Raw genomic sequence first — 14,311 nt, 5'->3', positions numbered from 1 at the left:
CTGTTACTTAGGACTATTTGTTATTGTCCCTTTAACTTCTTTTACTTCTGATGGGCAGGATAGGAAGTTTGTTAATGATATTGATTTTGAAGCATTTTGCCCTTCCAATGTCATTGGAAATACATTCAATTCTATTGGTGGAAACATTCAGGATTATCCACGTTAACTGACACAACATCATTTGTGTGTAGCTTCCGTGCCCCCAATTTACCCCCGTTCTCTTAGGGTGAGCCACCGTTGCCCCACTAACAGTGCAATACTTTGGTGTAAGTATGGTGTAATGCCCCCCCCCCCCGTACACGTTCGCAACACAAATTTCAGACAATACACCAAAGGTGAGTAAATAATTACAACTTTATAGTTATTTCTTGGTGATGGGTTAGTAGAAACAGATAACCTAAAGGTGCCAAATCAGTAAGTTTATCAGTTTGTGCACATAATATTTTAATACGTTGGAGCTCACGCCTCTGGTTCCATCCACAACGACCTTCCGACTCTTCGGCCACCGTCCGAACCGCCGACATCCAGTATCCGCCGCCCTGGAACTGCTGTCTGCTCCTCACACGTCCGTCCTCCTCACCCGCCTCCTGTAAAAGGCCGCGAACTCCCGCTCAGCACCCACATACAAGATAGCGTAACAATTCTCCACTGGTTAGTTCCCCCTTTATCAGCAGTTATAACCCAAACCTTCCAGATACAGACACCCATTACAGCATTAAATAACATTACGGAGAAGCCATTTCATTATAACAATACAGAGAAGCCATTTTGTTAGCCTGAACAGTTAGCACCACAGTTACTGGTACTGAAAGCCCTACATGTGCAATTAACATTAAAGACACCATTCATATCTGCTCTTGAATATGAAGGCCTGAAATTCATCTGACGTTGTGCCGTGAGCTGGTCTTCTTGTCAGAAGAGACTATGTAGAACAGGTAAACAGGTGTAGGTTACTACACATACATAAAATGGGGCCAAGCACGGGTTTGTTCTCAAGTCACTGGTGCTTGGTGTATGAGTGGCTCACACCATGATATAGGGAGGCACGACAGCGTAGTGGTTGGCGCAAAGCTTTACAGTACAGGCGACCCAGATTCAATTCCCACTGCTGCCTGTAAGGAATTTGTACGTTCTTCCCGTGACCACATGGGTTTCCTCCCACAGTCCAAAGACCTGCCGGCTGGTAGGTTAATTGGTCATTGTAAATTGTCAGGTGATTAGGCTCGGAGTAAATTGGGGGATTACTGGTCAGTGTGGTTCGAGGAGCTGGAAAGCCTTACTCCACGCTGTATCTCAATAATAAATGAACCACTGTTCCTCAGCAACAAAGAAGATAGAGTTTGCTCACTTGTGACTTTCATTTACCTCTGTGGCTCCCACCCTCCATAGCCTCCATTAGTTGCAAAAGTTTTTTTTGGTCAGTTGTACTAATTATTCAAATATACAGTCAATATCTATATTCCAACAGGTTATAAGTACCGTGGTGCTCTGGGGAGGGGCATGGTCAACAGCCCGCTCCTGCATTTCTAATGATCAGTACTGTTTATTGTTCTTGTGTTAAAGTGCTTTTGTGGGATTATGGTGGGAAGTTCCAGTTCATTTATTGTTACATTTTAGCTTGGGTTATACAGTTATTCTCTTGTGTATTTGTCTTTTTGTGTTTTTTTGTGTTATCTTGTCTGTAACCTGGGTTGGTCACCTCCCCTGTCTGGTGGGCCTAGTTGGGTTCACATTTAAAACTATTTCAAAGCTCTGAATTGGATACTTTATTTGTAATATATGTTATATTCTTCCAACCAACATTGAAAAAGTGCTTAATATTGTTACTTTGTGTAGTTAGTGAGATTCCTGCGACCAATGCAAACTAGCAAGTTTTTCAACACGTACAACAAGCTGGAGGAACTCAGCAGGTCGGGCAGCACCTGTTGAAATGAGCAGTCAACGTTTCGGGTTGAGACCCTTCGTCAGGACTGAAGAAGGAGGGGGCAGGCGCCCTATAAAGAAGGTGCCAGGTGAAAATCCAATCAGCGGAAAGATCAAGAGGTGGGGGAGGGGAAGCAGGAGAGGTGAAGAAGGAATCTAAGGGGAAAGCACTATGGGTAGTAGAAGAAGGCAGAGTCATGAGAGGTGATAGGCAGCTGGAAGAGGAGGCAGAGTGAAGGTGGGATGGGGGAAGGGAGAGGGAGGGAATTACCGGAAGTTGGAGAATTCGATGTTCATACCAAGGGGCTGGAGACTACCCAGACGGTATATGAGGTGTTGCTCCTCCAACCTGAGTTTGGCCTCATCATGGCAGTAGAGGAGGCCATGTACGGACATATCCGAATGGGAATGTGAAGCAGAGTTGACGTGGGTGGCAACTGGGAGATCCTGTCTGTTGTGGCGGACGGAGCGGAGGTGCTCGATGAAGCGGTCCCCCAATCTGCGTCGGGTCTCACCAATGTAGAGGAGGCCGCACCAGGAGCACCAGATGCAATAGATGACCCCAACAGACTCACAAGTGAAGTGTTGCCTCACCTGGATGAACTGTTTGGGGCCCTGAATGGTGGTGGTAAGAGAAGAGGTGTAGGGACAGGTGTAGCACTTACGTTTGCAGGGATAAGTACCAGGTGGGAGATCTGTGGGGAGGGACGTGTGGACCAGGCAGTCGCGGAGGGAACGATCCCTGCGAAAAGTGGAGAGGGGTAGACAGGGAAAGATGTGACAATAGACAATAGACAGTAGGTGCAGGAGTAGGCCATTCGGCCCTTCTAGCCAGCACCGCCTTTCACTGTGATCATGGCTGATCATACACAATCAGTACCCCGTTCCTGCCCTCTCCCCATATCCCTTGACCCCGCTATCTATAAGAGCTCTATCTAATTCTCTCTTGAATGCATCCAGAGACTTGGCCTCCACTGCCTTCTGGGGCAGAGCATTCCACATATCCACCACTCTCTGGGTGAAAAAGTTTTTCCGTATCTCTGTTCTAAATGGCCTACCCCTTATTCTTAAATTGTGGCCTCTAGTTCTGGACTCACCCATCAGCGGGAACATGCTTCCTGCCTCCAGTGTGTCCAATCCCTTAATAATCTTAAATGTTACAATCAGATCTCCTCTCATCCTTCTAAATTCCAGTGTATACAAGTCCAGTCGCTCCAATCTTTCAACATATGACAGTCCTGCCATTCCGGGAATTAACCTTGTGAACCTACGCTGCACTCCCTCAATAGCAAGAATGTCCTTCCTCAAATTTGGAGACCAAAACTGCACACAATACTCCATGTGGGGTCTCACCAGGGCCCTGTACAGCTGCAGAAGGACCTCTTTACTCCTATACTCAATTCCTCTTGTTATAAAAGCCAGCATGCCATTAGCTTTCTTCACTGCCTGCTGTACCTGCATGCTTGCTTTCATGTGCTTGGTGGTGGGGTCCTGTTGAAGGTAGCGGAAGTTGTGAAGGATAATATTCTGGATCCAGAGGCTGGTGGGGTGGTAGGTGAGGACAAGGGGAACACGGTCCCTGCGAGTTTTTCAATATCTGGTTGTAATTTGGTTAAAGATAATCGACGATCACCTCTTTTCACAACATCAAAACAGTTACAAGCTTTTGAGAGCAGGTGAGGAGCTTGATCTGGTGGGAAATCCAATTAAAACAGCTTTGCTTTCTCCCAGAGCCGTACAAGTTTGTTTTGAATATCACTAGTTATCAAGAAATTTTGCTTGCTGAGTGTGAATTTTGCTTAAGCTGTTCTATCAGTCCGCAGCTCAATAAGACATTCTTGCAATGTGCTGGCAACATCATTCATGTTCACCGCAGATGGATCTGCCACCCAATCTGGAACATACATCTCCAGCAGGACTCTAAACTGAAATTCCTTATCAGTGTCCAGTTGTTTCAAATGATCAAAATATACAATCAGGTCGTTACCTTGCAATTCTATTTTAAAAGTGGCCAGTGAAGGAAATTGCATAAACTTGCAGCATCCAATATTGCTGCTGAAAAGTTTGGGTTTTCCAAGGAAAGAGGTTCCACATTTCCACGGATGCTGCCCAACCTGCTGAGTTCCTCCAGCGTGTTGTGCGTTTTACCTTCTTTGTATGATATGAGATTTTTTTTATTTACCTTGAAACCTCCCGGTTCATTTAATAAATTCGGTTTTTCAAATATATCTGACAGGTAAAATATGTCAGATTTAGCAACAGCAATTTGCTCTTCAAGCTGCTTATCACTTAGAAATGCTACAATGCTATCAAGAAAAGCAAATTGAACTTCCTTTCAAAATATGATAAGTATCAGGGATTTAATGGAAGTTGTAGTTGTAGATAATGTTGCAGTGGTAGACTCGACGTGCTTTCGCCTGTCTGTAGTTTTGCCGTTTTTGGAAGGTGACCGCACTGCAGCGACTTTATGCAACCTTTATGTCACGTTTTATACGTAGTATAACACGCATAGTTCATTGGAAGCCAAACAGAACCAGCCTCCTGTTGCATACTCACTAACTGGCCTTGCTGCAGACAGCCCTCACAATCTGCAGTTTGTGATTTGGGGCTGGGGAAAGAGTTGGGCTCAGCAGGCTGCCCTGCAGGGTGTGAATGGTGATTTGCGTGTGGTCGAGCAAGAACAGAGATAACGATTGGCATGCCGCACCGGAATATTGGCACATACATGTATATAAAAAAGTTAAATTAAATAAGTTGTGCAGAAAAGGTAGTGAGGCAGCATTCATGAGTTCAATGTCCATTCAGAAATCTGATCGCAGAGGGGAAGAAGCTATTCCTGAATCGTTGACTGTGTGCCTTCAGTCTCCTGTACCTTCTCTCTGATGGCAGCAATGAGACGAGGGCATGTCCTGTGTAATGGGGACTGTTAATGTAAAATGCCACCTTTTTGATGAAATGCTCCTTGAAGATGTCCTGGATGCTAGCGAAGTAAGTGCCTCCACATACACACAGATTAAGCTGTTTTGTTGCCTCATTTGCATCATCTGGTATGTTTTCCCATTCATTTCATTCAGGGTTCCAATTAAATCACATTATTTATTTATCTTTCTATCTATCTATCTATCTATCCATTTATGTATGTATGTATGTATTTATTTGTTTATTTAAGTGATATTTCATCAAAACAGTAAACTTATAATGGTGCATTCAGAAGCTCCTGTGGCCTTCAGTTTCTTGTTTTTTAATTGTGGCCCCTACAAAGTCCAGCATGGTCCCCGGGGTGGTTGTGGGGGGAATGACACACATGGCCCATGCTGAGAACCACTAGTTTAGACAGCTTGTATTGAATGGTGCACACACATTGGTCTCAACGGTCTCCCTCTGCACCACAGATAATCTAGGATTAGTGATCCCAGTCGACTGTATGCACTGTTTTTTTCCATGACTGTTCGACAAAAGTCGTAGTTTGCACTGAAATCTCCCACTTACATTTTGACAGGAAAAATGGGGGGAAAAAGTGCATTGTTTAAAAGGTGATAGCTTGCAAAGCTCTGAGGAACAGAGGAATCAGTGTGTCCTGGTGCATGGATTGCAAAAGGCTAGCATGCAGGTACTGCAAGTAATTATGAAAGTTGACAAAAAATTATCATTTATTACAAAGCAATTAAATATAAAAATGGGGAGTTATGCTTCACTTACTGTATGTATATAGGGCCTTGATGAATTCAGATCAGGAGGATTGTGTATGTATTGATCCTCTTATTTAAGGGAAGATGTTAAAATGCTGTATGACCATGGAAAACATTTAGCACACTAATGTCTGGGATAGGCAAATTACCTTAAATAACCAGGCCTGTATGTACAGGATTTTAGATGAACTTGATTGAAATAGATAAGATATGCTTCAATCAAGTTCAACAAGTTTGGATATTGAGCGGTTGTTGCAGGGTAAGTATGGACAGATTGCTCTTTCAGCGACAGAATCTAGAACTAGGATAAGTGATTAAAAATAAAGAGTTGCGTACTTAAACAGAGTTGAAGTGAACTTTTTTCCTCTCCAAGGATAGTGAGTCTCTTGATCTTTCTGCCTCAAAAAGACTTGTCAAAGCAGAACCTTTGAATATTTTAAGACAGAAGTAGGTGATGCTTGATAAGAGTGAAAGGTTGTTACAGACAGCCAGGAAAGCTAAAGTGAAGTTAGAGTCAGATGAGCCATGATTGTAATGAAAGGTGCAGCAGTCTTGAGAAGCTTATTCCTGCTCCTAAATCATATGTTCAAATGTGTGTTGTATTAAACCTGTGGTGCGTGACTTTTCATGTAATTACACGTATCCATGAGCACGATTTGCACATTAAAAGTAGAGACCAATGGATATAAATTCTAGGCTGGAGTTCTGTGTCTTAATTCACAAGCTGCTTATTGAATTGTGTAACACTCCGTATTCTTGTGGAATTATTCTTGGTGACAGACTGAACATTAATTTATGAGAACAAATCTCATTAATTTTCCTTTTAGTGTATCTGTATTTATTTTCAGATACTATGGAAACGGCCTCAAATCCGCCCAAAGTAAGCAGTTTCAGGATTATAACTATTGCCCAAGAAAAAACAATCAGATTTAGGTCAAGCTTTTGACCTGTGGGCTTAAGGACAGCTGTGATTTCACCAGATGCTCAGATGAAACATCCATGTATTTGATCCATGTGGACAACAAGCTTCTGTCTCTGTCAAACACATAACTGAATGACTTACAACACCAAAGTTCGTCCAGTTTCCCCATAAAGAGAAACCTGTGAATGTCTTTACATTTGCTCTAAAAATAAGGTCATAAGAATGTCAAAATCTTTAGAATAAAGTCAGGCACACTATCGAACACTGCAACTTTGAGGAGTCTTGAATACCAGGTTGTATTTGTCCTGCCGAAGGGTTTCGGCCCGAAACGCCGACTGTACTTATTTCCATGGATGCTGCCTGGCCTGCTGAGTTCCTCCAGCATTTTGTGGGTGTTGCTCAGAATTCCAGCATCTGCAGATTTTGTCTTGTTTGTATTTATTCTGTCAACCTTGATTGCTGTTTCTTTGCACTAATCCACCTCAGGTTTAATGTCTGTCTTGCTATTTACCACAAGGTCTAATCAGATAATCTTGCTTAGAATTAGTCCCCAACTACCTCCGTCTAATCAAAACATGTTTAGTGCATGTTTGCAGAACCTACCCAGCTGAGTTAACCAAGTGATATTTAATCACCTCGCACTGGTTTAAATATTTAGCCCCTGCAATACTTCCACACCTTGAATTATGTTGAGATGGTGCTGAATTTCAAAATACACTGTATCTCTGGAGAAAGTTCTTCACGGACCTTTACCAAACCTACAAAATCCTGACGTGCATTAGAGTAAAATGCATCACTGCAGCTTGATGGAAATGGGGCTGTGGTGAACTACAAATACCTGTCTGGACATGCCCCCTCCCCCCCCCCCCCCGCTGACTGCTCCTGTGGCTCCTCCCACAGACCCCGGTATAAAGGCGATTGGAGGCACAGCCCCTTCCTCAGTCTCCAGGATGTTGTGTGGTGGGCGCTTGCTGCTTGTGCTTTCTTCCAGCCAATAAAAGCCTACCTTAACTCACGTCTCCGAGAGTTATTGATGGTGCATCAGGGGCACAGGTCCCTTTCTCGTGCCTCTTTCCTTCATGAAACATCAATTTTGCTTTAGGGGTACTGCCGGATGTGTATGTACTGACTGAAATACAGAAGGCAGGGACCAAACCTGTTTAAAAAAAAGATTTGAAAGTTAGCTTTATTTGTCGCATGTACATCAGAATATAGAGTGAAATGTGTCATTTGTATCGAGGATGTTCTAGGGGCAGTTTGTACAAATGTAAATGTCCCCATGTTTTCAGCACCAACATAACATGCCCAAAACATACTGACCCTAACTTCTGCGTTCTTGGAATGTGTGAGGAAACTGGAGCACCTGGAGAATATACAAATTCCTTACAGAGTGCAGCGGGTATTGAATCCCAGTCTTACAACTGGTGCTGTGAAATATTACATTAACCATCAGAGTTTGCACAGACTTTCCTGGGTTTTTCAAAGTTCAAAGTACAAATATGTCACCATATACAACCCTGAGATTCATTTTCTTGTGGGTATGCTCAACAAATCTATAGAACAGTAACTAAAGTAGAATCAAAGAAAGACCACCCAACTAGGGCATTCAACCAGAGTGCTGAAGACACCAAAGTGTGCAAATGCAAAAAGAAGGAATAATAATATAAATAAATAACCAATAAATATCGAAAACATGAGATGAAGAGTCCTTCAAAGTGAGTCTTTTGGCTGTGGAAGCATTTCAATGATGGGCCAAGTGTAGTTGAGTAAAGGTATCCTCTTTGTTGAAGATCCTGATGATTGAGAGGTAGCAACGGTTCCTGAACCTAATGGTGCGAGTCCTTAAAGCTCTCGTACCTTCTTCTTGATGACAGCAGTGAGAAGAAAGCATGTCCTGAGTGGTGGGGGTCCCTAATGACGGATGATGCTTTCCTGCAACGGCATTTCATGTAGATGTGCTCAATGGTTGGGAGGCCTTTACCGTGATAGACTGAGCCATATCCACAACTTTTTGTAGGATTTTTCATTCATGGCATTCATTTAGTTAATTAATATTTGTTTTTAGTTGAAAATTAATAAAACAGGTTACATATATTTTTGTGTTGAGTGCAATATCCTTCTGATATCTTGAAAAACCAAGGCCAGGTCTTTTATCAACTTACTAATGGTATAAGTACAGCCAGATTCTGTCTTGAACTGGGAGATTTGTACCCAGATTACAATATAATGGACAGATTCATTCTGCGATATTGATGTAAATGTTTAGCTGCAAAGTGCCTTAAGCAAATAAAGTTCAATGTTGTCAGCCAACAAGTAAGGACAACAAAGGTTGCAAATGTGATAGCTAGTTTCTTCGGTCACGCAAAGATTTATTTTCCTTTCCCAGGGACTGTAGGTTTGGAGGTGAGGGGTGTGGCAGTGGGGGTGGGGATCATTCTTTCAAGTATTAACTGCATGAATGAGGATGTTTCTTTAATTTTTTTAATTAGACAGCATTTTGATAGGTTGAATTGAGAGATTTAGGAGTTAATATGGAGGTGTGGAGATTAGGAAGGTAAGGTGCCACAGAGGATGTTAATCAGCAAGGTTAGACGATCCACAATTGGGACAATACTACTGATATGCTTTGAGAATTGGTTATCAGTCTGAAACAGTTTGGAATAAGCAGATCCTGATTAATGAAACTTTTAAGAATTTTTATTCTGAACTGTATCAATCAGAATCACAAAATGATAATGCCGAGATAGAAAGGTTTTTATCACAAATAACTCTTCCAAAATTGAATTCGGAAGAACAGAAGGGATTAGATATGCCTTTTACATTAAAAGAGGTCGAAGAAGCTCTAGGATCACTTCAGAGTAATAAATCCCCAGGAGAAGATGGTTTTCTGCCCAAATTTTATAAAAAGTTTAAAGATTTACTAATTCCTCCTTTTATGGAGTTAATATACCAAGCAGAAAGAACGCATAAATTTCCAGAATCTTTTTCGACAGCTATTTTAATAGTATTGCCAAAAAAAGATAGAGATCTTTTAAAGCCAACATCATATAGACCTATTTCTTTGTTGAATACCGACTATAAAATAATAGCAAAAATTTTATCTGATAGATTATCTAAATACTTACCAAAATTAATACATATGGATCAAACAGGATTTATCAAAAATAGACAATCGGCAGATAATGTAACTCGGTTACTTAGCATAATTCATTTGGCACAAAAGAGGGAGGAAATGAGTGTGGCAGTTGCCTTAGATGCAGAAAAAGCATTTGATAGATTGGAATGGGATTTTTTATTTAAGGTATTGGAAAAATATGGATTAGGAGTATCTTTTATAAAATGGATGAAAACCTTAAATACTAATCCCAAAGCTAAAGTACTGACAAATGGTCAAATTTCAACATCATTTCAGTTAACAAGGTCAACTAGACAAGGTTGTCCATTATCACCTGCTTTATTTGTGTTGGCGATAGAACCATTAGCTGAATTAATTAGAACGGACCCAGATATTATGGATTTCAGAGTTAACCAGGAGGAATATAAGATTAATTTATTTGCTGATGATGTTTTGCTTTATTTAACAAACCCATTGTATTCGCTGCGTAAATTATTTTCTAGATTGGAAGAATATGGGAAAATATCAGGCTACAAAATAAATTGGGATAGAAGTGAAATTCTACCCCTTACTAAAGGAGATTATAGTCAATGTCGACTAATAACTCAATTTAGATGGCCAATAAATGGTATAAAATATTTAGGTATAAGAGTTGATAATGATATAAAGAATTTATATAAATTAAATTATTTACCATTATTGAAAAAAATTCAAGAAGATCTTGATAAATGGATTACATTACCAATAACATTAGTAGGCAGAGTAAATGCTGTAAAAATAAATATATTCCCTAGATTACAATATTTATTCCAAACACTACCAATACAATTACCGCAGAAGTTTTTTCAAGAGTTAAATAAATGTGTGAGGAAGTTCCTTTGGAAAGGCAAGATGTCAAGAATATCGCTGGAAAAATTGACATGGAAATTTGACCTAGGAGGGTTACAACTTCCAAACTTTAAGAATTATTATAAAGCAAATCAACTTAGATTTATTGCATCTTTTTTTGATGAAGGTAAACCGGCATGGATTAGAATAGAATTAGATAAAATAGGAGAAAATATACCAGAAGATTTTATATATAAGTGGGAATCTAAATGGATACGGGAAAAGAAAGAATCTCCTATATTAAAACATTTGATTGATTTATGGGATAAGATAAATGTTGATGATGAGATAAAGAAATCTTTATTAGCAAAGAGACCTTTAATTCAAAATAAACTTATTCCTTTTACAATGGATAACCAACTTTTATACAATTGGTTTCAAAAAGGGATTAGATATATAGGAGATTGTTTTGAAGGAGGTATATTAATGTCATTTGATCAATTAAAGAATAAATACAAAATATCAAACAACACTCTTTTTTGTTATTTCCAATTAAGGGCTTATTTAAGAGATAAATTGGGTCAAACAATGTTATTGCCGAAACCTAATGAAATAGAAACTTTAATTCAAAAAGGAAAAATTAAAAAATGTATTTCTTGTAAGTATAGTTTGATTCAAGAACAGGCAATTAAACAAGGAATTCATAAGTCAAGACAAAAATGGGAAACTGATTTGAATATTAAAATTGAAGAAACAAGTTGGTCAAGACTATGTCTTGACAGTATGACAAATACAACAAATGTCTGGTTAAGATTAGTGCAATATAATTTTTTACATCAATTATATATTACACCACAAAAAATAAATAAATTAAACCCAAATTTATCCGATCAATGTTTCTGATGTAATCAAGAAATTGGTACTTTTTCACACTCTACTTGGTCTTGTTTTAAAATTCAACCTTTTTGGACAAATTTAAGAGGTTTATTGGAACAAATTATTGGAACACAACTTCCACATAATCCAACATTATTTTTACAAGGCGATATTGAAGGGATAAAACCGAAATCCAAACTGAATAAATATCAGAAAGAATTCATAAAAATTGCATTGGCAGTAGCCAAAAAGGCTATTGCAGTTACTTGGAAATCGGATTCATACTTAAGTATAGATCGTTGGAAGAATGAAATTTTCAGCTGCATTCCACTTGAAAAAATTACTTATAATTTAAGAAATAAATATGAAATATTTCTGAAAATTTGGTGCCCTTATTTACAAAAGATAGGATTAAATATATAGGTGCTCCAAAGATAAAATTATTGGTTATTTGGGGAAAGAAAGAAATATATATACTAAAGCTATTATGAACTCCATGGAGCATATGGGGATCTTCCGATATCCAGGCATTCTTTCTTTCTTTCTTTCTTTTTCTCTCTGTTTTTTCTCTTTCTACAGGGATATGTTAGGGAGGAGGGGTTAAGGGGAGGGGAAAGGGTTGATAATTTTTTTTTCCTTCTATAACCATTTGAAAATTCAATTAAAAAAATTTATATATAAAAAGTAAATGAGTTGAATGATTTTTTTCCTTGAACATAAAATGCCTCGTCATTTTATCTGCGAAAACTTAGAACAGCACCAGCGATCACTAATTGGGGTTCGATTCACACCACAGTCTTCCTGTGACCAGGTCGGTTTTTCTGGGTCTACTGTTTATTTCAACATTCTGAAGACATTAAGGTTAGAGTTAGTGAGTTGTGGGCATGCTATGTTGGTGCCGGAAGTGTGGTGACACTTACGGGCTGCCCCAATGCAATCCTCACTGACTGGATTTGACACAAACGATGAATTTCTCTTCATGTTTCAATGTTTCGACGTACGTGAGATAAATAAAGCTAATCTCTTTATTAAGTCACTGTGTCAACAGTTTTGCTGACCAAATGTTACATGTCATATTTCCAGCTTTGTCTGTAATTCAAAACTATCAGGGCTTGTGGGTAGGGAAGAGGATGTAAGGACACTTTAAGACCATATGGTTAAACTGAGTGTGTGGGTGAGAACAGGCTAGGTGGAATATACAGTATAACAAGATGAAATCATTCAGTCTGGTGCACAAAACAAAGTATTGCATAAGTAGTGAGACATTAAGTTTATTGATCTACAAACGGATTTAGGAATGCTTGTACACAATCTACTGAAAACCACTTTCAAGTTCAGTAAGCAATTACGAAGGCAAGTGATATATTAGTCTTTCTCACAGAAGGAGTTGAATATTCTGCTTTAATACCAAATGCTGTTAAAGCAGCATATTCAAATAAGGAATAAGGAAGTCTTACTGGAAATATATAGGCTTTACCTGTAGTGTTGTGGACTGTTTTGGCCACCTTCGACCCAGGAGAGGAGACACTGCGGCAGTGTGGGAGAAAGCAGAGGCCCCCAGAGGGCGTATTGAAATTCATACTGGGTTGGACGTTGGCCCTACCGTACCAATGGTGCTGCTCTTCAGGGGTTGCTCAATGCTGCCCTCCAGTGTTCAGTGGAAGAAAAGTTGGACCAGGGCAGCATCAAATGCACAGGGATTTGAACTATATTTTTTATGACTGTATCCTTTTGTGCCTTCATGACCATATATGCTATGTGCTGTGTGCCATTGATGCTGTGTTTTACACCTTGGCTCTGGAGGAATTCTATTTTGGTTAGCTGTATTCATACACGGTTGAATACCAATTAAACTTGAACTTGAACTTACCTAAGAAAGGATGCACTTGCTAAAGAGGAGTCATTACACTTGAAAAATGAGAGGCGATGTCACTGAAATCTGTATCTATATGGTTTCACAGGATAGATGCAGGAGGAATAATTCCTCTTGTTGAGGTATACAGAACCAGCATTCACAGTTTAACTTAACAGACCGGCTGTCTATGAATGAGAAGAGGAGACCTGTCCTCATTAAGAAGATGTGTATTGCTGGAATTCATAGAACTATGTGGAGACCCAGTTGCTGAGATCATTCAAACATGGATTGAAGGACCGAAGGATTGGAGATAGTTCAGGGAAATGGTGGAAGGGAAAAGATCAGCCATAATCTTGAAGCACCATAGGACCTATCCTTGCTCCTATATGTGGTGCACCTAAAGTGGTAGATACAGCTCAATTCTTGCACAGGAAAAGCTCTCCCCACTACTGTGCACATCTTCAAAGAGTGCTGCAACAAGAAAGCAGCATCCATCATCAAGGACCCAAACCATCCAGGCCACGCTCTCTTCTTGCTGCTGTCATCAGGAAGGAGGTACAAGATCCTTAGGTCCAACACCATCAGGTTCTGGAACAGTTATTATTCTTCAACCATCAGGCTCCTGAACCAGATCGACATCTTCACTTAACACAGCACTGAACCAACCATTGAATACAACTTATCAACTCACTTTCATTGACTCTACAACTCTATTACTTGTTTCTTTTTGTATTTACACTGCTTGACAGTCTTTGTCTGTAGCTTTTTCATTGATTCTGGTGAAATTCTTTATTCTACTATGAAATCCTGCAAGAAAAATGAATCTGGGGATAATATTCGGTGATATAAACATGCTTTGACAATAAATTTACTTTTGACTTTTTTATGTTCTTATGTTATCCGGTGAAATGCCTTTACCCAAAAGGCTGTTGGAGAATAGAATGTTTTTTGGCTTTGAGTGGATGAGGTAAAATTCCATGACATCTTTTAACAAAGCACTGGATAAATATTTAATCAAGGTGTTTTAAAAGAGCAAACATTAGTATTGGTTTACTTTAGCTTAAGAACCACCAAGAGAGGCCTTACTTTTAGAACTCTGGAAG

At 39.5% G+C, this 14,311-nt stretch overlaps 1 long non-coding RNA gene across 2 annotated transcripts; it reads right to left on the bottom strand.

The window, feature by feature from the left end:
* Positions 1 to 369: 369 nt before the first annotated feature.
* Positions 370 to 12,906, bottom strand: LOC140740349 (uncharacterized). 2 transcript variants are annotated; one of them, XR_012101825.1, is made up of 3 exons: positions 12,831 to 12,906; positions 7,541 to 7,690; positions 370 to 587 (listed from the first exon to the last, which is right to left on the bottom strand). It is a non-coding gene; the product is annotated as an uncharacterized lncRNA (long non-coding RNA). The 2 variants fall into 2 exon arrangements; XR_012101826.1 differs by lacking the exon at positions 370 to 587 and adding an exon at positions 2,552 to 2,665.
* Between the last annotated feature and the right edge of the window lie 1,405 nt (positions 12,907 to 14,311).

Source organism: Hemitrygon akajei, chromosome 16 (assembly GCF_048418815.1).
Source record: "Hemitrygon akajei chromosome 16, sHemAka1.3, whole genome shotgun sequence".
Lineage (NCBI taxonomy): Eukaryota > Metazoa > Chordata > Chondrichthyes > Myliobatiformes > Dasyatidae > Hemitrygon > Hemitrygon akajei.
The sequence above is the reverse complement of the archived record's forward strand: the minus strand, read 5'-3'. Positions and strand labels throughout refer to the sequence as shown.